This window comes from Strix uralensis, chromosome 18, assembly GCF_047716275.1.
Source record: "Strix uralensis isolate ZFMK-TIS-50842 chromosome 18, bStrUra1, whole genome shotgun sequence".
Taxonomy (NCBI): domain Eukaryota; kingdom Metazoa; phylum Chordata; class Aves; order Strigiformes; family Strigidae; genus Strix; species Strix uralensis.
This window is the reverse complement of record NC_133989.1, coordinates 16,520,062-16,540,333: the sequence shown is the minus strand read 5'-3', so window position 1 is coordinate 16,540,333 and position 20,272 is coordinate 16,520,062. Positions and strand designations below refer to the sequence as shown.

The following is a 20,272-nucleotide window of genomic DNA, read 5'->3' as shown; positions in this document are numbered from 1 at the left end:
TGAATTAAACAGAGACATCAAAAGGACCCGTCAAATTCAATGTGACCAGACGGCGAGTGGAAGTCAGAGAAGCACCAAGGCAGAGCAAAGACTCAGGCTGCTGCTGTGGCAGATTTAAAAGAGGACAGATCCCGTGGAGATTTTTCCCTTCAAGGGAAAAGAGGATGAAAGCACAAAGGTTCAAGCAGTCCCAAACATGCAGGATGCCACCGTGCAAGAGCGAGGCAGGGCTGTGTGGCTGCCAGGCACTTGCTGCCCAGACATCCCTGCTGCGCCTTTCCCACCGCGGGACTCAGACCTGCTTCAGCACCAACCCCAGCAGGTCCCTGCCGGGCCCAGGGGTCAGTGCTGGCTTATGCAGGAGGCACCGACGGGAGATGTGATGCGCTTGGTGTCTTGGAGGAGAGCTGAGGCAGCCAGGGGCAGGTCCTGCAGGGCTCCCTGGGACCCAGTGAGTGTTTTACTGGCTGTGGTGGGCATGTGGCCCACTCCCATGCATATGCTTAATTTCCACTCAGCTCAACACAACTCTGGTTATAAACACGCTTGATTCCCTTCCTGAACTGGGGCCACGCTCCCATCCGATCCCTCAGCCTGCAGGTGGGTTAGATATGCAACACAAAGCTTCAGTGAATCCGTAAAGCAGCCTGCCTTGATGTAAAAAGTGAACTTATGTGAATGTAAATCAGGCAGGCTCTGATACACAAGGTTGCTATGACAGGGATACTTTAGAGTATCGCAGTTAATTAGTACTTAATTAACTCTAATGCCTTGAAAAATTCTACAAGCCATACAAGTTGGTCTGCATGTTGTCACTCATGGGGTCCCCACCTGTTTAGGCAGCTCACCCCAGCCAGCTTTTGCTTAAGGGGAAGCTGCAAATAAAATGCGTTATTAACTCGACCTCTATAATCCTCTCATCATGTCTCATGAGATGATTCTTAATATCAAGCCTTCCAAGATGAAACATATGGAGATGCCAGGGATGAAAGAGGGACTGTAACATGGTGGTGTTTCAAGTGACTCTCCAAATGTCTGAGATCACCGACGGCTGGCAAAGGCTGGAAGGGGCATGGTGTGACCGGGGGGGGGCAGCTGTGGGAGCTCAGGGCATCGCAGGGTGCTCAGGGCTTGGGCAGTGGAAACCAGACCCTTCCACCAGACTGGTGTGTGGTCACAGATGTCCCTGCCAGGTGCTTGGAAATGGGCAGTCTGAGCCTTCTCAGAGCACTGGCACTGAAACAGAGGGGGTGACGGGGACTGGGTGCTGGGTGAGGCCTCCCTACCTCATGGGAGCTGTGGGATCCTCAGAACAGGAGGGTGGCTCCCAGTTGGAGCTTGACAGTGTGAGGTTGAGGCTCCTACTTTTCGGACTCCTGCTAGGCCAGCCGAAGCCATACAACCTTCTCTTGCCTTGCTGTCCCTGGCAGTGACTGTAGCTCGCAGCATCCGTGCAGAGGCAGGTCTGGCCTTGCACAGCCAGAGGTGTTTGGTGCTGCATCAATGACCCACCAGCCCTCAGAGGGAAGGTTACAGTCACCAGCAAGCAACATGGGCAAAGGGAAGCATGAAGGATATTAAAGGGTGGAGCGATCTTTCCCAGTCCTTATGCAAATCTCAGACACCATCACCCCAGAAGACATCCTGCAGGCAACAACCAAGAGAGAAGCCCAAGCTGACATACGAAGGGAGAGGTCAGGAGAAGAACAAGGGAGAGATCAAGGGAGAAGAACAAAATCCTTCAGGAGGAAGGATGGCAGCACGGTGGCTGCAAATCCACCAGCTGGAAGTACGGCACAGCTTGGCCCCCTTCTCTCCATAACAGCGCCCTGAGCCCCGAGGCAGCTTGCTGCACCCCAGCAAGCCAGCTGTCCCCCAGGAGTAGATCTGGATGAATATACAGCCTGACAAAAATATAAGGACAAACCCCAAACATGGTGGCAGGAACTACAGAAACCCTTTTGGTTGATGAGAACTCCCAAATTTACAAAGTTTCTCCCAAGAGGTCACTCTGTGACCACATGTGGTCACCATGGCAGACTGGGAGGGGTGGTGAGAGCCAGGCTGTCTAGTAGGCAGGCATGAAAACTCTGCCAGCATTGCTTCGGGGTACCCCATTAGCACACATTACTCAGTTAGCTTTATATTGAATGTAAAAAAGCAGCAACAGCTGAAGATGAAATCTAATTTTCCGGGGGAAAATATGAATAAAATAGAATGTAGCTGCTGTGTGAATGAGTTTATCCTCTGTCAAGCACTTGTTACTGCTCTGGCATGGCCTCTGTCACGCTGCAGAGGGTAGGCAATGTTAACATGTTTTCCTCACTGTTCGTTCTTCAGCCAAGTGTCTGCAGAAGAAAACAGCACCGAGTGCTGCCACCATAGCTGCGGGCTTGCAGGTGTCCAAGGTAGCGAGCGCAAGGATTTAATCACGGTCATTTCCAGTGAGTGATTCATTGACAGGCTAAGGACAAACTAATGCTCTGTTGGCCTCTCACAGTCATGTCTCCTGCAAGCTGCCTTCCCGAGTGCTTGTAAGCAAACTGCTGATCAGAAATTGTAGCTATAGGGCCGACCAGCCCACCTTCCCCTGTGCTCCTCAAATTGCCCCCCTGGTGACCAAGACAGACGTGTCTGGATGATTAACCCCAGCTGGCAGCTCAGCCCCCCCAGCTGCTTGCTCACACCCCCCAGTAGGATGGGGGGAGAATCAGAAGGGTAAAAGTGAGGAGACTCGTGGGTTCAGATTTAATAGGTAAAGCAAAAGCTGCGCACACAAGCAAAGCAAAACAAGGAATTCGTTCACCGCTTCCCATGGGCAGGCAGGTGCTCAGCCATCTCCAGGCAAGCAGGGCTCCGTCACATGTGATGGTGACTTGGGAAGACAAACGCCATCACTCCAAACATCCCCCCTTCCTCCTTCTTCCCCAGCTTTACAGGCTGAGCATGACACCACACGGTCTGGGGTAGCCCTTTGGCCAGCTGGGGTCGGCTGTCCTGGATGTGGCCCCCTCCAACGCCTTGTGCACCCCCAGCCTGCTCGCTGGGGGGGTGAGAGGCAGGAGAGGCCTCGACTCTGTGCAAGCCCTGCTCAGCAGTAACTAAAACATCCCTGCGTTACCAACACTGTTTCCAGCATAAATCCAAAACACAGTCCCATACTAGCTACCGTGAAGAAAATCAAGGCTACCCCAGCCCAAACCAGCACATTGGCAGAATGGAGAAGCCTCCACTGTGCTGGAGGGATGTTCATCCACTGTGGGATGTTCACAGGGCAGCAGGCACTGCCCGAGCTAGGGGTACCCAGCACTGCACAAGCCAGGTGAGTGCTCGGATGAGGGGCTACCACAAGCCAGGGGCAGAGGAGCATCTGGTGGCCACCCCAAGCCAAGAAGACATCCAGGGAGATCCAGGTAGGATTTCCCAATGGGCGCACACCAAGACTGGCACTCAGGGTTCGCACCAAGAGCCTCGCAGCCAGGAAGGAGAACAGGCAGTGTGGGGAGAAGCGAGCACACAGTCAGCTACAGAGCAATCACGGAGCGGAGAGTCGGAAGCACCTGGGTGGGGACACGGCACTGAGCTGCCAGGCTGCTGAAAGGCAGCTTGTTTGCAGGTATGAGCCCAGAATGATCCTTCACTGGACATAACAGGTCCTAATCCTGTTTTTATGCTGGGGTAGTCAACGTGCCCTGCAACACCCAGTGGGGCCTTTACAGGGAGAGACATCACACATAGGAAAGGAAACAAACGACCCTGAGTACAGCAGCCAAATTGATACAAGGACTGGAGAGGATGACTTATGGGCAGAGACTAAGGCAATTTAAGTTGTATAGCCTAGAAAGATGATGCCTGAGGGGGAACATGATAATGCTATATAAATATCTAAAGGGCAGTTGTATGAAGAAGGGGGGAAAAAAGTGACGCATGCACCAGCCGTGGGAGTGATGTGATGGACCAAAGAAGGGAACAGTTTCCCAAGGGAAAGGGCGGGCTGTTACAGCCTGGTGGGCAGAGAGCAGAACAGCGTGCCTGGAGTCTGCACGTGGTTTTCAGCCGTGGCCAGGGCTGGAGTAAGGAGGATTGGGAAGGAGCAGCCTGGTACAAGCAGCATGGGAGGCATTGATGGTCCTTCCATGGAACGGGCACGGCTGCACTGCATGGGGGGCCGGAGCGGCCCCTTCCCCTGCAGACACCCGCGGTGTCCCAGCACACCGGAGCTGCGTTGGCACTGCGTGAATCAGCTGCTGGCTCAGGGCACTCGCTTGGCAGCACAGAGCTCCCACACGGCTCTCGGTGGCCAGGCACAGCCAAACCTGTTCCATTCCCTTCGCTATCTCAATTTTCCAAAGGATGCCTGAGGACCAAGGCTTCCAAATTCCTAATCCATTCTAGCACGGCACATCCAGAGCTTCCCTGCAAAATTTCAGCCTCAGGCTGACCAGCTTCTGCCTTGGCCATTAGGAAACCCACCCAGGCAGCCCCAGGCTGGGGTCTCTTTTTGGGAGTCCTTGTAGCAGATGATGAAGACATAATCCCTGGGCCTGGTTGTTTGAGAAGAGCACAACTGCAGTGGTCCCAAAATAGAGAGAGGAGTGAGGTACATTGATGTCTGTGTTCCTGCCCCTCTCCCCTCTCTTCCTTGCAAATTTGAGCTGCTTTTTACAATCACATTTGCTTCTTCTTCTTCAAAAAAAAAGATTTTTCTCTCTGCCGTTGCCATGTGAAAAACCCACACAAACAACAGGAAAAACTGGCTACCTCTACGCAGAACCCAGCATAGCGACTGCAGAGCGACTGTCACACAGGCAGCAGCCTAAAAAAACAGGGAGAAAAATAGATTTTTCCCTTCAGCCCTTTCAGACACATGACTTGGAGACTTATTATAGTAATAACAGGCAAAAGATTTTTTCAGAGGAGAGGCCGGTCTCCATTTGTTTCTTCCTTACATTGATGAAGTCCCTTCACCAATTTAAATGGGGCAGATTCTGCTTTCAGCTGCCCTCATTTAGAGCTGAGCAGCTGTTCAGTAACAAACCTCCCCGACACAAGAAATCCCTCAGATTTGGGTCCTTACCATGAGGGAAGCCCACGCCATGGGGCAGAGCCTCTGTGAGATGGTGTTCAGTTAAACCTGCCATTAATTGCTCTTTACCTATGACAGCTAATTTGCTTGGCTCAGAGCCCAGAGCATTCTTCATGAACCACCAGTTTACCAAACAACGCGGCGCAAAACACAGAAGTCGTGTGTGCTGGCACCGGCGGCTCTCCTCCTCCAGCGAGCTGCCTAGAGAACAAACAGACGAGGTCTCACCATTCACATCCACCGCCCTCAACGCCCGGGGAAGGACTGTGGAGGCACACCACTGGAGGCAGGAGCTCTAGCAGAAGATAAGCCTTTTGGTTGATTGTCCTTGTATTTGCTTATCTCCAAGAGGCTTAAAACAAGAGCATGTTTGGGCTGCACGTTTTCAAATGCATCTGTAATTACCCAAGTTACTAGGAGTAGATGAATCTGAGATGCTGACACTCCATTGAAGCACAGTGCCCTTTAATTCCTGCCCAGCCAGCTGTGGGTTGTCATGGAGACTACATCTGTCACCCATTTGTTCAAAGGCCTTTTAAATAACCCAGGCTAGCCAGACCTTTTCTGTTTTGCTGTGTGCCCATCCCAGATTTTGCTCTCCCCTCTTTTATGCTGGGAATGTGGGTGATTCCCACTGGAAGTGCCAGAGGTGCTGCCAGGCAGCCACTGGGGTCTGTCCAAGCCAGCCCTCCTCAGGCTGGAGGGGACCCAGGGAGTTTTGTGCCTGGAAGGTACTTCAGCCCTGGTGGGCCTGAAGCAGGAATCGGTATTCATACCAACAGCTATTTGGGGTTTCCATCACTAATTGAGAACAGACCCACGCCCAGCACTGCTACAGCTGAAACCAGAGTCATTCTGGGCTAGACTAATCCCTTCCCCATCCGAGACTTTATGTGATGGTCTCTGTGTGGATTCTCCCTACATCTTCTGCCTAGAGCTCAACAACTATGAACTACCAGCTCCTTCTCTGCTGTGCTGCATCCATGGTCCAGACATCTGGCAGGATCCTCACCAAGGTGAGGGATTTGAAGGGATGCTCAGCTCAGGCAGCCCCAGCAAGTCAGGAAACACTCTGTTCACTGTTACGGACCTGCCTCGCAGGATTCACCTTCCTTATTTTCTGACACAGTTACAAGACTTGCTTGGGTTCTCAGCTATCCTGGCCTCACAATTGTGACAGGAGTCAGAGTGAGGGCAGCACAGGAGGGCATTTGGCTTCCCTGGCCTCTGTGCTTCCAGCTACTTGCAGAACACTGCTTTGCCTGGGGTGCAAGTGGTGCCATCAGTCCCAGAAGACAGCAGGTCTGGGAGGCCAGGAGCTGGCAGCGTAGCCCAGGTGCATGCACACACCCCTCTCACAGGGGGAAGACAGAGGTTAAACTCATGACATCTTGTAAGTGCAGCAGCCCCGCAAGGCAGGGGAAGCCTGGTGTCCAGCACCCAGGGCTGGCAGAGGCCAGGTCCTTCCCACGGGTGGATGCCACTTGCTGTGTGACCCTGAGCTATCTCAGCTATCCACACTTTTCTCAGCATGCCTCAGTTTCCCTTTCGCCCTGCTGAACTGGCGTGCAGGAGGACTGTCAAGCTCACTTCACTCATCCCTGGATGTCCCTTGAAACCCTGGGACGGGAGGTGCTGCTGAGGTGGTGTATTGTGTGTACCGCTGAACAACAGCCTTAGGCTGACGCTATTTCCAGCAGCCAGGGAAGGGGGAGAGCATTTCAATGCCTGGGCAAGGCAGACAATTTATAGCCTGATGCTAAAAAGAACAACAGTGACAAAAAAGAGATACGAGGGCAAGCGTCACTCTTCATTTAATCCTGATGGATCTATTCTAGCAAAGCAGTGGATAAAGTGGGCTGTGAACATGTGTACATTTCCCCGGGCCATCCTCAGACACCTTCGGTTTCATGATTCAGAACTCTTTCCCCGTACTGCCCTTGCTCTCCAGCCTGAGCAGAGCTCCTCTGGGGACAGAGAGCCACGGGCAGGAGCACCAGCCGGTGCACGAGCTCACACCCCGCTGCCAAAATGAAACCGAACCCATTCAGCACATTTCTCTGAGGGCGGTTTAAAGACTCACAGGCTCGACTGAATGAGTGGAGGCTTTTCAAAGATTGCTCTGGAGGGTGTCATTTGGCATGGGAAAATGAGGTACTTTCAATCTGGAGCCTGATCCACACACAGGGATCATCAGTGGCTGAACCAAATGCTGGACCTACAGTGGTTTTCTTGGTAGCCCACGAAGGCTTCACTGCCTCATTCTCCAGAGCCACATTACTTTCCTTTATTACTTCTCCCACACTTTGATTTTAGCTCTTTCAGATAAACTAAAAAAAGAAGGGAGCTAGTGAACACAGGTCACCTACAAACCCTTTTGCTGTCCTGGAGGGAGCAGGGAGCTGGTCCGAGGGGCTGCGGGTGTTTGCTGCTCAGGCAGGACAAGCCATGGGAGACTGGGGATATGTGTGGTGGAACAGGCACGTTCACAATAATCAGGAGCTGGGTGTGCAGGGTGAGAGGGCAGGGGGAGCAGCAGGCAGGCAGAACCGCATTGGTGGTGCTGAGGTAGACCTGTACAGCAACAGGGTCCTTGCATGTGTTCCAGCTTACTACAGTAGAGACAGAAATGCTGCAGAAGAAAGGTGTTAGACCCAAGGAAGAGCGAAGGCAGCCAGAGGAGCCCTTCCAGGGCGGCCAAAGGCACAGACAGTAGCCCTTCTCCAGGACAGTCTGCCCAGGCTTCCTCAGCAGACATCATCCTGGAGGAGCAGAACAGGGCCCTGTTCAGATGTCTCCTGGATCAAGAATGTTTTAACCTGATCTCAAACCCTCAAGCCTGTCCTGAGGGACATGCAGGACCCTTTGCTGTGCCTGGCAGGAGGCCGGCATGATTGCTCACTTCAGCCAAGGAAACCCAAAATTGGCCAAGATCAGAAACCTCCCTGTTCCAGCCCACCCTGGCCTTTGGCTCAGAGGCAATGGTTACATGCTGCAGCCCCAGCCCTGGGAAGAGCCTTTCAGCTCACCTCCCGGCCTTCTCTGCACTGAGCACGCCCAGGGTGCTGGCAGGAGGGTGCTGGCCACTGATGAGCCCTCCCCAAGGCTCAGCACAGGGTGCTCACCTGCCCCCAGGGCCATGGGGCTTCGGCCAGGGCACTGCTGGCAGTCGGGCTTCTTCTGGACTTTTACTGCCAGTGCACAGTGCACTTCATATCGCTGCAGAGCAATGGAGAAGCAAACGGACTCAAAGAGAGAGCCAGGAAAAAAATACCGTGGATGTCTGCCCTGGTCAGTGGGAAGCAAGCACTGCGGAGGTGCAGACAGCAGACACCGTGTCTGAACTGGGCCAGGATGGCCCTGAAGGACTGTGCCAGTCAGTGCATCTAGATCAGAACCACAGAAGAAGCTCCACCTCCTCCCTGCAATGAGGGATCCTGCTTTTTCACGCTCAGGCCCTCCTCTGCCTCAGTAAAAGCTCACACCCAAGAGCAGGGAGTGCTGCTCGGGGTCCAGTGGGAGCGGTGCAGAGCTGTGCCTGCAGCAGCACATCACCCTGCCCAGCCGGCTGCCTGCCTGCCACTGCCCAGGGAGGAGCAGAGGTGCAGCCTGTGCCCAGGCAAGACCTTACCACCCTCCATCGCTCAGCCTGGGCAGGGGGAGACGTCAGGTCCCACCTCTTACCTGGTGCCAAGAGGGATCTGTTCATTTCCTACCTTTATTTCCTTCTCTCGCTCCCTCCACGGCTCCAGGACCCTCTGCCATCTGGGCACTGCTCACAACAGATCCTGCCCCCTTCTGTCCCCAGGCCTAGCCCAGACCTTGCTGTTTACAGAGACTGAGCAAAGTTGAGTGCAGGGAGGGGAGTGGTAAATGCAGGCATGCGTTTGCAGAGCTGTGGCCAGGAGGGTCTGTTTGAACATCTAATTAGATCACAGCAAACCTCCTGAATAGCAAAGCTACAGCCCTGTCACCCCCTCGAGACATCGGGCCACGCCTGGATTGCTGTCTGATTCTGATCTACATAATTCACCATAATCCTTAAAACTGAGTCAAGCAATGGGGTTCACTGCACAGCTCACTGGATTTAATCCACCACTCCAGCGGTGCTAACGAAGCTAATGGCATAGGCAGAGAAGGAACACATGTATAGCTAGGAGGCAGAGATAAAACATTCATCCGACCATATGCTTTTAACCCGCTTTACTCTTCCACCCTCACCCCAAAGCCCTTTTGCAGCACTGGGGGAGACCAAAACCAGTGGGAAGAAAGAGGAAGGGAGGAAGACTGTCCCCTTGGCCGGGTGGCCGGGTGTGCTCACACCTCTGTGTGCCTGCAGCCAGCAGCAGTTTGGGTCAGAGCCGTGGGCAGGGCTTGGCGGGGCCAGGGGGACCAGGCAGGAATTGGGATTCTGGGTGAGGGGAGGGAACAGCTCCTCGTCAGAGCCATGGCACCTGGTCTCAATTCTAGATACAGTCCATCTCCCCCAGGCTAACGTGCTGTGACAGGCTGACACGACATTGAACTTCGTGTGTGCAGCATCCCAGGGGCACTCCCCTCCAAACATCCTCCCACTGCCCCTTGCTGTCACCATCAGTGACATTCACCAGGGGTGCAGCACAGCCCCAGAGCCCCATGCTCCCCTCGGGAGCACTGGCTGGTCTCCATCCCACCCATGGCCTCAAGCCGAGGGAGCAAGGGGTGGCTGCAGGCAGGTCAAAGACTAGGACATGAAGAGCCACGCTCACCTATCTTGGGGAGAGCAGAGATGTGGCTGCAGGATGGAGACAGGCCCGCCAGCCTGCCCAGGTACCCGACGTGCATTCCCACAAGGGAGGTACAACCAGCACCCACTTTCCTGCCAGTTTTCACCTGCGGACAGCTGGAGGTAGGCTTCATTACGTCTGTGCACAACACCCAGCACAGTACAGCGCAGCACTGCTGTGCACACCGTTGCTGCCACCCCACTGGGGCATCACCTCAGACCTTCAGGCTGCTGGTGTGTAATGGGAGAGGAAGATCCTAAATTCCACTCCACGGCCTGTCACCCCTGGGCTGGGCAGGGAACTGGGCGGGAGGAGGCAGGGCTGTTTTCAGAGAGGTTTCTGGAGAGCAGCGAGCTTGGAAGGAGGATGGGTGTTCTGTTAGTGAGCAAGGGGAAAGAGACTGCCCTATCTCTCCCTGGAAGCTGGCAGGACGAGCCCCAGCATCCGCAGCTCCTTCTGCCTCTGTGCTGGGAAGACAGGAGCTCGGCAGAGCCAGGCACACAGCTACCACCTGTCCGGCAACGGCCTCCTCAGCTTTTATGGATGTTGAAAAGGGGCTTGAGTCACCAGCCAGCAACCAAATCACTTGTGCCCTTCAGTCCTCGAAGCCCAGCCAGTGTCTGTGCCATCCCAGCCGCAGGAAGCAAAACCAGCCATCGCTGCCTTTAGGATCTGTCAGCAGGGAAAAGTGCTCTGCAGAGGCAAAGGCATTCAGAGCCCAAATTAGCTGCACTGGGCTCAATCTGAGATTTTGACAGCGGATGCCAAATTTATTTCCAAACGCTCTCTGGAAATGTCACCGTGCTGGTCGGAAGGAATCGGGTACATGCTCCCTTTTAAATAGAACCAAGCATATGGGAGGAGGATGATTAGATTGCTTCCAAGCTGCCAAATTTCTTTGCTGCAGCTAAAAATCTTCCCCAAAATGTCCCAGCCCACAGTGTTTCTGAGCACTGAAGTCTGCGCCGAGACTTTTCCATTGACAGTTGTGCTCCAAGCAAGAAAACACATCCCTCCAGTGGGGTCCCAGGTGGTCCCAGCTCTCAAGAGGCTGGGGGGTCTCCTGCCTCCCCTTGCAAGCCAGAACAACTCCTCCCCTCCTGCAACCCTACCCTGGAGAGGGGGCAGAGTTTCCTTCTCCCTTTTACTCTGGCAAAAAGCAATGATCTAAGACCATTCCCTCTCTTTTCTCATTTCCAGCGCAGTACCTGCCTCCTCTCAAGGAGGAACCATCTCCCTGCCAGAGGCTGCATGGCATCCCCCTAATTGCAGCCATGCGGACCCCACTGCACTGAGCCACCACATCCTCAGCTGCTCTCTTCCCAGCTCACCCAGAAACCCAGCCCACCCCAGTACAGAGGGACAAAATCAACCCAGCAACCACCTGCAAATCAAGAGGGAAGCAGCTGGGTACCAGGGGACTGAGAGGGGGGGAGAGATGGCGATGTGCTCTGGGACTTCTCAGCCAGTGCCACGGAAATGATGCCTGTCCCACCTGGGCTCAGGGGCACCTGGAGCCAAGCAACTACAGCACTTCCCTGCAGATCATCCCCAGGTTCACCCTCAGTTTGGGGGGAAGCGCTGTAAGACACCATAGCACACTTTTTCCAGGCTGGAGGCGGGGTCAGCAGCCCAAAGTGCAAAGCAGCAGCACTGTGATGTCCCTCATCACAGCCCCAGTGAAGGGATGACCTCAGGGTCACCCAAACCTTTCCTGCCCCACTGAGAGACTGAGAAGGGCACAAAGAGCTACTCTGTGCCTGGCAGGGGGTTTTCTCTCTGTAGGTAATTCTAAAGCTTCCCCAGGGAGCAGAGAGCATGTGGCCTTCCCAGCAGAGGACATGTGGTCAGCACTGGTTTCCAAATCTGGGATGGTGCCCCCTCCCACCTAGCCTGCTTGAATTTCTGCCAGCTCAGTGTGGGGGACAGCAAAGACCAAGCACGCACTGTCCCTTCAAAACCATCCTCCACCAGCCATCCTCATTTTCCCAGCAAGAAGGCAAAGTATGCCCAGACCTGAGGGGACCAGGAGCAGTGTGCTCCCTTCTGCTGCGGGACTAACCTGCAACACCTCTGAGTCCTCCAGACCCTCTCTTTGGGTGCCCCATTGCCAAAGCATCCACCCACTTTCTCTAGTAACACACTGCTGGATCACAGACACAAAAATCTCACTGTCTTACGTCTGCTTCTACCTCCTCTATAGGGCTTTTCATGCCCAGGACTCCAAGGAAGGCACGAAGTGAAGTCAGCAGTCCTGTCCCTGCTCAGTGGACTGGGAAAATAAAGCATGTTGCAAGGAGGCAGCAAGCCCTAAAGCAGCTGAGAGCAGAGCATCGCCTTCTCCACGGTCCCTGGGCAGTGCTCCACCCTCCAGGGCACACGGCCTCAGAGGGTCCCAGCAGCAGTGTCGCAAGTCCACCTGGCAGGTTCAGGGTCCCAGAGCCAGGAACTGACCCAGAACATGCTGCAAGGCAGCTGAGCCCAGAGGGGACAAGCAGGAGGACTGTTGAGCCCAAGCAGTTAAAGCAAAGCGGCACAGCTGCTCCCAGCTCTGCTCTCAGCCCACACGCTGCTGAGTTGCGGGTGGGAGGTTTTTCTCTGCATTGCAAATCCCTTCTTATTCAAGTGCTGCAGTGCTGCTTGGAAGGAAAACAACCACTCTGGAGAGAGAGCAAAGGGGTCCAGAACAGCACCAGCATCTTCTCCTGCCCAAGGCAGGTCCTGGAACTGGCCCCAGGAGAGCCTGGCTCTGTAGATAAAGCTAAAGTTTGCCCAGCAGACAGCCTGGCTGGGAGCAGCCACCATCCATTCCCATTTTCCTGTGCTTGTCTCTGGCACAGATAGCCCCAGCTGAGCTCTCTCTTCAAACCTGGGAAGCGGGAGGAGAGGAGAAGGCAGAGGGAAGAAGGCTTCTAGGTCTGCGGAGGCTGGCTGGCAGCAGAACAAGAGCTGTGAGAAATGGTGGGAGCAAAGTGCTCACGGCACGTGGCTGCAGCCCCTTTGCAGCGTGGGCCAGAGCGCTTCTGGGAGGCTGTTAGTGCCATGCAGATGCACAGGCAGCGTGCAGCAGTGTCCCCCGTGCTTTCTGTGCAGCTCCTCTGCCAGACCAGTTGGAGGACCCAGGTTGGGAAAAAACTGGTCTGGGTGTACTTGTTCCCTTTTTGCCATACGGTGTTGGGCAAGCTGCTCATTTCTGCCTGGTCTGTAAAGGGGGCTGTGCTCTGAGCCCCCAGGAACGTGGCTGCCCCTTTCCCAGAGGAGTGAGTTCATGCTGCGAGCTGTTCACATTACTCACGATCCCAACCTATAGATGCATCTCCACACGTGCACATCTCCAACACCCAGCACTCGCTTCACACACCCAACAGCAAGTTCTCTTGCCAGACACGCAGCACTACTGGGCTATGAAGATCTTTTGGGAATCCACAGCAAAACAATTCCCTTGTTTGCTGGCGCACAAGTTCCCCCATCACCAAGTTCTTGAGAGCTACCTCACCAAGTTCTTGGGAGCTACCTTACTCCATGTTTGCCACCACTATCCAGGGAGAGAGAGGTTGGTTTTGTGCTCCTTAGCACACGTGCTCAGGGACTGATGGAGTGTGGAAGTCCAGGGACAGTGTCCGCAGGGTCCTTTGCAGGTGACAAGCCTTCAGGGGGGGTTCAGCCCTGGGTGGTGAAGGGGACAGGAGCACTGTGGAGCTGAGATTCAGTAAATGCGCACGGGGCTTTCTATAGAGAGTCCATTTGGACCAGGAAGCCCCTCACGAGGAAGGCGTGCTGCCTCTAAAAGCCATGACTCTTCCTCCCTCAAGGCCCTTGGAAACCGAGCCAAGGGGGACAGAGTGAGGGAGGTGGTGCTCTCAGGAGGGCTCTCACCAAGGGACAGAAAACGCCTGCACTCCTGCTCCAGTCTGCTTGTTCCTAATGGGACTGTTCATGCTGATGAGAGCTTAGGAGGAGAAAGAAAACAATAAAACCAGAAAACCCTAAAAACAACAGACAGCAATCCCCAGCAGCAGAGAGTTGTCACTGGGGCAGGGACCTGGGGGTGGATTTCACGCACCAAGGCTTCTGATGAGAAGCACCGTGGGGATGTGAGGGGTCGGGAGGTGCCAGACCCACCTGCCCTTGGCCAAACTAGCCCTGCAGGTCTGCCTCTGCAGTCCCATCCTCCCCACCACAGCACCCACCTGTTCGCCTTTCTGAATTTATTCAGCTCAACTTTTTAGAACAAACCATTCACCCATCCATCCGTTCACCTGGCCATCTGTCCTTCCATAGTTTTCTCTTTTATCTACACACAACCCAAATCCATCGGCTGTCTGGATTGCTGTTTATCAAGGAAGGTAGCCAGGCAACTAGTAGGATCTCCATTTATTAGCTCCAGTATGTGTCTGTGGATTTCTCTACAGGGAAGAAGGTGTACTTTACTTTTGTGCCAACCAGAAGATGGATCTGCAGAGGTCTGGGCACCAACATGGCTTTCAAAACACATGGCCTGAGGCAATAGACACCAACCCTTAAAGTCCGTCCTTTGCTTTTATTCAGTCTCTAAGCAAGCAAGCTTCCAGAAGGAGTACAGATGTTTCCACCAGTGGCCTTCGGCATGTAAAAACCAAAACAATCCCACAAGCTCAGCACGTACAAATGTGGAAGCTGACTCTGCAAGCAGGCCAGGCCTCTTCCCTTCGAAAGAAGGGCTGCAGCCTGCAAGTCAGGTGCTAGGTTTCATGGCTCCATGTTATTCATGTTGTCCTGTGCTAGCAGTTCTCCAGGCTGAACATCAGCTCAGAGCACCCAAACCTCACCCCTACAGAAACATCACTGCTCCAGGCTATGCCAAACACTTTGGGAAAGGCGGGTCCTCAGCCATGCTTTGTTACCGATGTGCTCAGGGAAACCATTCCTCTCTCAGGATGAAAACTAGAGGGTATGGGCCAGGTGATGGGCTGAACAGTGTAAATACTCACCATCCCATCCTCTGCCACCACCTCCTTCTGTACTCAGGGAAGCAAGACGTTGTAGGGGAGCAGGCCCCTAATCCCTTCCAAACAGGCTGGACCCTGACTTTGAACCAAGCCCTGGGGTAATCCTGCTTCCATTTACTGGCTCTGCCTGCAGCATATGTCAATAAGCAATGCTGGAGCCTTAAGATTAAGCTTCTCTTCAACATACAAAAGAAGGCCATTAGGAGTAAGAAGTCCTCAGCTGCCTCTTCTCAGAGCTCTCTGATCTTTAATCAGTCTCACTCCTTAGTTTTTAATTTCAGATTCTCTCCCACAATGAACAAAGGCTCTGCTGTCCCTCTCCTGCAGGCCAGCAGCTCCCTGGAGACACATGGGCAAATCCTTGTAGGAATACAGCAAATACATCCCTACTCCCCCGCCTCGCCCAGCCTGGGCTCCTTTTCACTTCCAGACCCAAAGTAAGAGCACGGGGTGGTTTATACAATTATCCAGCATAGATAGCAACCATCCTAGAGGCCTCTGTGCACAGACACCAGGCAGCAAGGGGATGGGGGCTTCTAGTGCTTCTCTTTTCAATTAATTAGAGTTATTGGTTTCTCACAGTCGATAGGCAGCAGGAGGATTACTGCGATACAGCCATGTCTCTGGTGGAAGGGATTGTTTTGGTTCCAAATTCCGGGGGCAGAAACGCAAATGCAGAGTGAGACCAGAGCCCTGATGAGACATATGGCAAGAGACAGGCTGTCACACCTGCATTTTCTGGTACTTTCAAGAAGAGTTATGAAAGCAGAAGTCCTGACTAGTGATAAGGACCCAAGTCACCTTTCTGAAGACATATTTCACTGAGCATCCTGTGCAGAAATGGCAGGAAGGTCCCTGTTTAAGACAGCCATGAGCAAAATCCTGCATCTTGAAGGTGATGAAGCATCCATCAGCTCTCAGATGGGTGCCAGGAGGGGTTTGGCCTCCTTGGCACAGAGCGAGCAGATGGAGGAGAGCAGCTCTGGGTCCTGCTCAGCACCTCTATCTCCACCTGCACGGGGCTGTCATGCCAAGACTTGCTCACAGCGAGCTTGGCTGGCAGTGGGCACACACCAGGCCTGGCTGTGCACAAGTGTCCTCTGCAGGTTTGGGAAAAATGACCAACTGCAAATCCCAGCCAAGTCTGCCAGCCTGGCCTGGTGATGAGGGGGCACCTTTGTTCTGGGAAGTCTGGGCCTTCATTTCCAGCCTGTCCCACAGCACGGGAGGGCAGAGGCACCCAGAAGCACCATGCATCCCACCACTGCATTCTGCTCCTGCGATGTGTCCTTCACAGTGGGAAGGACAGCTCTAGCAACAGGGAGATACCTACAGCTCCTCCCTACTGAGCATCACTGAATCATCAGCCCGGATGCCAACACACTGCCTGGCCATGCTGTAAAGGATGCAGGAAGCCAGTCCAGTAGCGCAGCTACGCGTCCCCGCAGCCAGGCTGTCCTGAGCTCTGCCACCTGCCTCCTGGGACATCACCTGCTACATGCTGGCTCCCACACCCACAGACCAGCACACTGTGCAGCCACAGCATCCCCAAATGCCACTGTGGAGTCCACCACCACACCGGCGCAGTGGGTATCTTCTATTCGCACAGGCAGGACAGGAACACGTCCTGTGCACACACCCTTGGCCCTGACCCTCAAGTCTCACAGGAACACAAGCAAAGACATCTCCAGGGCTTTTCTCCTTTTACACCCAGGTCAGAGAGGAAGAACCAGGCCCATCTCTGTCCCCATGACTCAGCTTCCCCAGCATGCCAGGCAGGGGCTGAGGGCACCAGGCAGCCTGAGGCTTGGCTTGTTCCCCACTGCCTGCTCAGCACAGGGGGGTCAGGCTGCAAGCCCCCCATCTCAAGCACTCTTGCCCTGTGCCAGAGCACCTGGCACATGGCTCTCACCTCCCAGCATCTCCCACAGCAGCAGTGTGGGAGCTGGGCTTGGCACCGGCACTGCGAGTCACCTTCCAATTTCCAAGGAGCTACGGCGTGCCAACAGACTGCCAGGGAGGACCACTCCTCCCCTTCACCACTCTTCTGCTCAGGAGCTATGGGAGAGGCTGGGAGCCACAGAAGAGAGAGGCTGGGCGCACACGTGCTGGAGGTATATGTGGATTTTTTTCTCCACAAAGAGAGAGAAAGGAAAAAATAGGGGAAAAAATAGCAAAATAAAGCAAACCCGACAACTCCAATTTCTATCTTAATGAATAAATGAAATGCATCCCAAGAGGTAATTAAGTGCTTCGAACCAAACATGTGTCACCTACATTAAAAAAAAAGAACCCAGAGAGAAATCAAGCAACTGCAATTAAGGGAAAGAGACAGATGGGTGATTGCCGGGGAGTGGGGAAGCGGGGAAGGCCAGCCAGCAAGGGCCCTGCTCCTGCTGCCCAGTGCTCTCACTGTGCCATGCGGGTCCCATGGGAGAGGGGCAGTCCCACCAGTGTGGAGGCCTCCCAACACCCAGGAGCATTCCCAGTGGTTTCTCCTGCCCTAAGGACATCACTCTTCCCCGTGCAAACATCCACTTTTGTGCCCCATGGGAACTGTGACCATTTGCTGTCAGGTTTCCCTTCCCAAATCAGACACCAAGCTTTGTCTCACCATCCTCCTGGATGTAACATCCAGGAAATACCCAAGCCCACCTGATTTCATTTCCTTCTGGCCCTTTCCCTGTCCTTGGCACTACAGTGTGTGGGAGCTGCCTGGAGCGCCGCTGTGTCTCAATCATCACCAAACCACATGCTCGGTTTGCGTTGGTAGGCTTTGCTGTTTGTGCATTTGCTGTTCAGGAGGAAGGCTGGAGAATGTCTTTTCTGCAGTGCTGAAGGAGATGAGGTTGTGGTTGTACATGATCTCAATCCTCAATCCAACACAGTAGCCACCCCAGGTGCACAGGCCATCCCTCCATGCATGTATACCTGACCTCCGTCCCCATCTCCAAATCTTGAGACCTCCGCACCACTTGCCAGAGCCTAGATGTTAAGGAGAAACCTCTGTGTATGCTAGACTGCAGAAAATCACATGCCTCTTCTTTCTCAATGACCCCAGAAGGCCAAAAAGACACTCTTTTATTGGCCCAAAGGGTGGGCAAAAAGATCAACTTGGTTAAAAAACATCATGGATTTTCCTGTGACAACAATTCAAAGAAGGGTTTTAGTAGCTGCTGTACTGAGAAAGCCGCATGCTGTGAGGGTCATGAGCTCTCTGGCAGCCTGTGCTCTTTGGAGCAGCCATTATTTACTTCTAAGTGGCACCAGGGCCAGGGCAGGGCACCCATACCAGCCTCTGCACTGTCTCCCACCCCTTGGGGCCCCACAGCTGCTTGGTATAGACCAAGGCTCCAGGGCTGTGAAGGAAAATCCCCTGACATGCTCTTGATGCTTATTGGATTTTATGACCCTCTTCTCCCTCTGGGAGGCCAAATCAAGACCTTCCAAACGCTTGCGTTTGGCTGAGCTGCTGATGGAGCCATTGTCACATCCTGGGACAGGGCAGGAGATCTTTCCTGACATGGGGAAGGCATGTGATTTATTCCTCCATAGGTTCGCTCTGCCTATTCGCTTCCTCTCAAATGTCTGCTGCTTTCAGAACAAGTTCCTTCCCAATGGACCTTGGCAGCTGTGACAACATTGCTTGAACCCAGAGCCCTGCCCTTTGCACAAGCTCATCTCTCTCCTTGGGGGGGAAATACAAGCCTTCCATGTGCTTGAGAGGGCTGCAGCTGTTCCCTGCAGAAGTCTCCTTCTCCAGCTCACCAGAGGGGGGTCAAACATCTGCACCCTCCTCTTGCCCACCTAGCCCACAGCAAGTCAGGGACCTTGGGGACCTTCACATGTGTAGCTGAACTAATGGTCACGAGCTAACAGTGGAGAGCAGAAAGCAAATGGTGAGGGGCAGCCCCACAGGTCCCACTGCGCCTGCACCTGGTGGGTGTAAGTGCCTCCTCGGTCTGCTCGCCACTTGGCTCATGGCTGGCCTGGTCTCCATGGGCTCTGCCCCACAGTCGCAGCAGGAGCCCGGATGCTCCCATGCTCTGACATTGCTCCAGCCACTGCCCAGCATCACAGCCATCACCCGGAGCAGACACTATCACAGCTCTCCCTGCCCCCAGACACACTTAAAACAGAGTCTTCCAGCCACCTTCTGCCCCAGGCCACTGGGGTCATGCCAGTGCCTCATATCAGCTCACTCATGCACCCCAGACAGCCCCCCATCTCCCCCTACCCTGACAGCAGTACCTCTCCTCCTTTGCTGCCACTCGGCGCTCAGGCTCTCTTTTTGCCCTGCAGGGCAACAGCATCCCGAGAGAGAAGAAGCTAACAGCTCTCCAACACCCACAGGCTCTCTTGCCTTTTGCCCCAGGGAAACCCCACAGAGCAGGACCATGACCCTGCAGGGCTCCTGCCTCAGGCCCTGCCCTGCCCGCGGTGCCCGGAGCACTCACAGTCCAGACGCTGCTCTCCGAGGTGACTTCTTCTGCCAGGATGCTGCTGTCATTCACAAGCTGGAGGATGTTGGTGGTCCATGCGTTGGCTGTGGGGTGGGCAGAGCCAGGCGGCAGCTCTGTGACCGTGATCACCAGGCTCCTTGGGCTGAGGAGGGTAAAGACAAATGTGAGTCCAGGGAGGCATGGATTAACCACGGTCCCTTCCCCGTCACAAAAGAGTCATCTTCCTCCAGTCTTCCCCCTCTCCAGGTCCCTTCAGGCCCACCCAGTGAGGGAGGGATCCACAGAGATGCTCCTGCTGAAAAGTACTCAGACAGCACCTGTCAGGTTCAGAGCACACCCATACCCAGCATCTCCCACAGGCACTCCTCTCCACCAGCCCTCCTGGTTCCCCATGTGCCTTCCCTGGGAACACAGAGTGGGGCTGACCCACAGGGCACCCATCAGAAGAACAGGGACAGTCCTCGCAGGGAGCCAGCCACGCAGAGAGGAGTGGTCTCAGGTCCCCAGACCCTCAGCAGAGCAAGAGGCGGAGGCAAAGAAGGAACTCGGCAGGGATACAAGTCCATCCCTGGCTTCTCCAGCCCTTCTCCAAGCATGGCCATGGACTCATGAGCTCATCAGGAACAAGCAGTCCACCGTGAATGGGTGGCGGTCACACTGCTGAGCTCAAATCCTCAGATGTCACCTGAACCCCTGCTGGGGTCCTGTTGAAATGGACAGCACTGTTCCCCTGACTCCAGGGTCTCCATGGCTGTCAGAGATCCAGCTTGATGAGGGTGTCCAGGAAGGTCAACAGACTCCAGCATAGTGAGCAACTCACCCTGTCCCAAAGGAAACCTTTCACCTTATGACTGTTGGTGTACTTGGGACATCACACAGCTGCTCTCAGAGGCTCAGAGGAGAAATGGGGTTCAAGCCATGAAAACAGTCAGATGTGCCACCAAGCTAAAGAACAGGACATCTTCCCGC

General features: G+C 54.4%; 1 protein-coding gene across 4 annotated transcripts in view; it reads right to left on the bottom strand.

Annotated features, from left to right (window-relative positions):
* The window catches only part of DLGAP4 (DLG associated protein 4), a 153,403-nt gene extending 133,958 nt beyond the window's left edge, over positions 1 to 19,445 (bottom strand). For 3 of the 4 annotated variants that reach the window (XM_074887890.1, XM_074887891.1, XM_074887893.1), the window contains exon 1: positions 19,298 to 19,445. The gene's annotated coding sequence lies outside the window, so the exon portion shown is untranslated. The remainder of the gene's footprint in view (positions 1 to 19,297) is intronic. The other variant, XM_074887892.1, reaches the window with a different exon arrangement.
* Between the last annotated feature and the right edge of the window lie 827 nt (positions 19,446 to 20,272).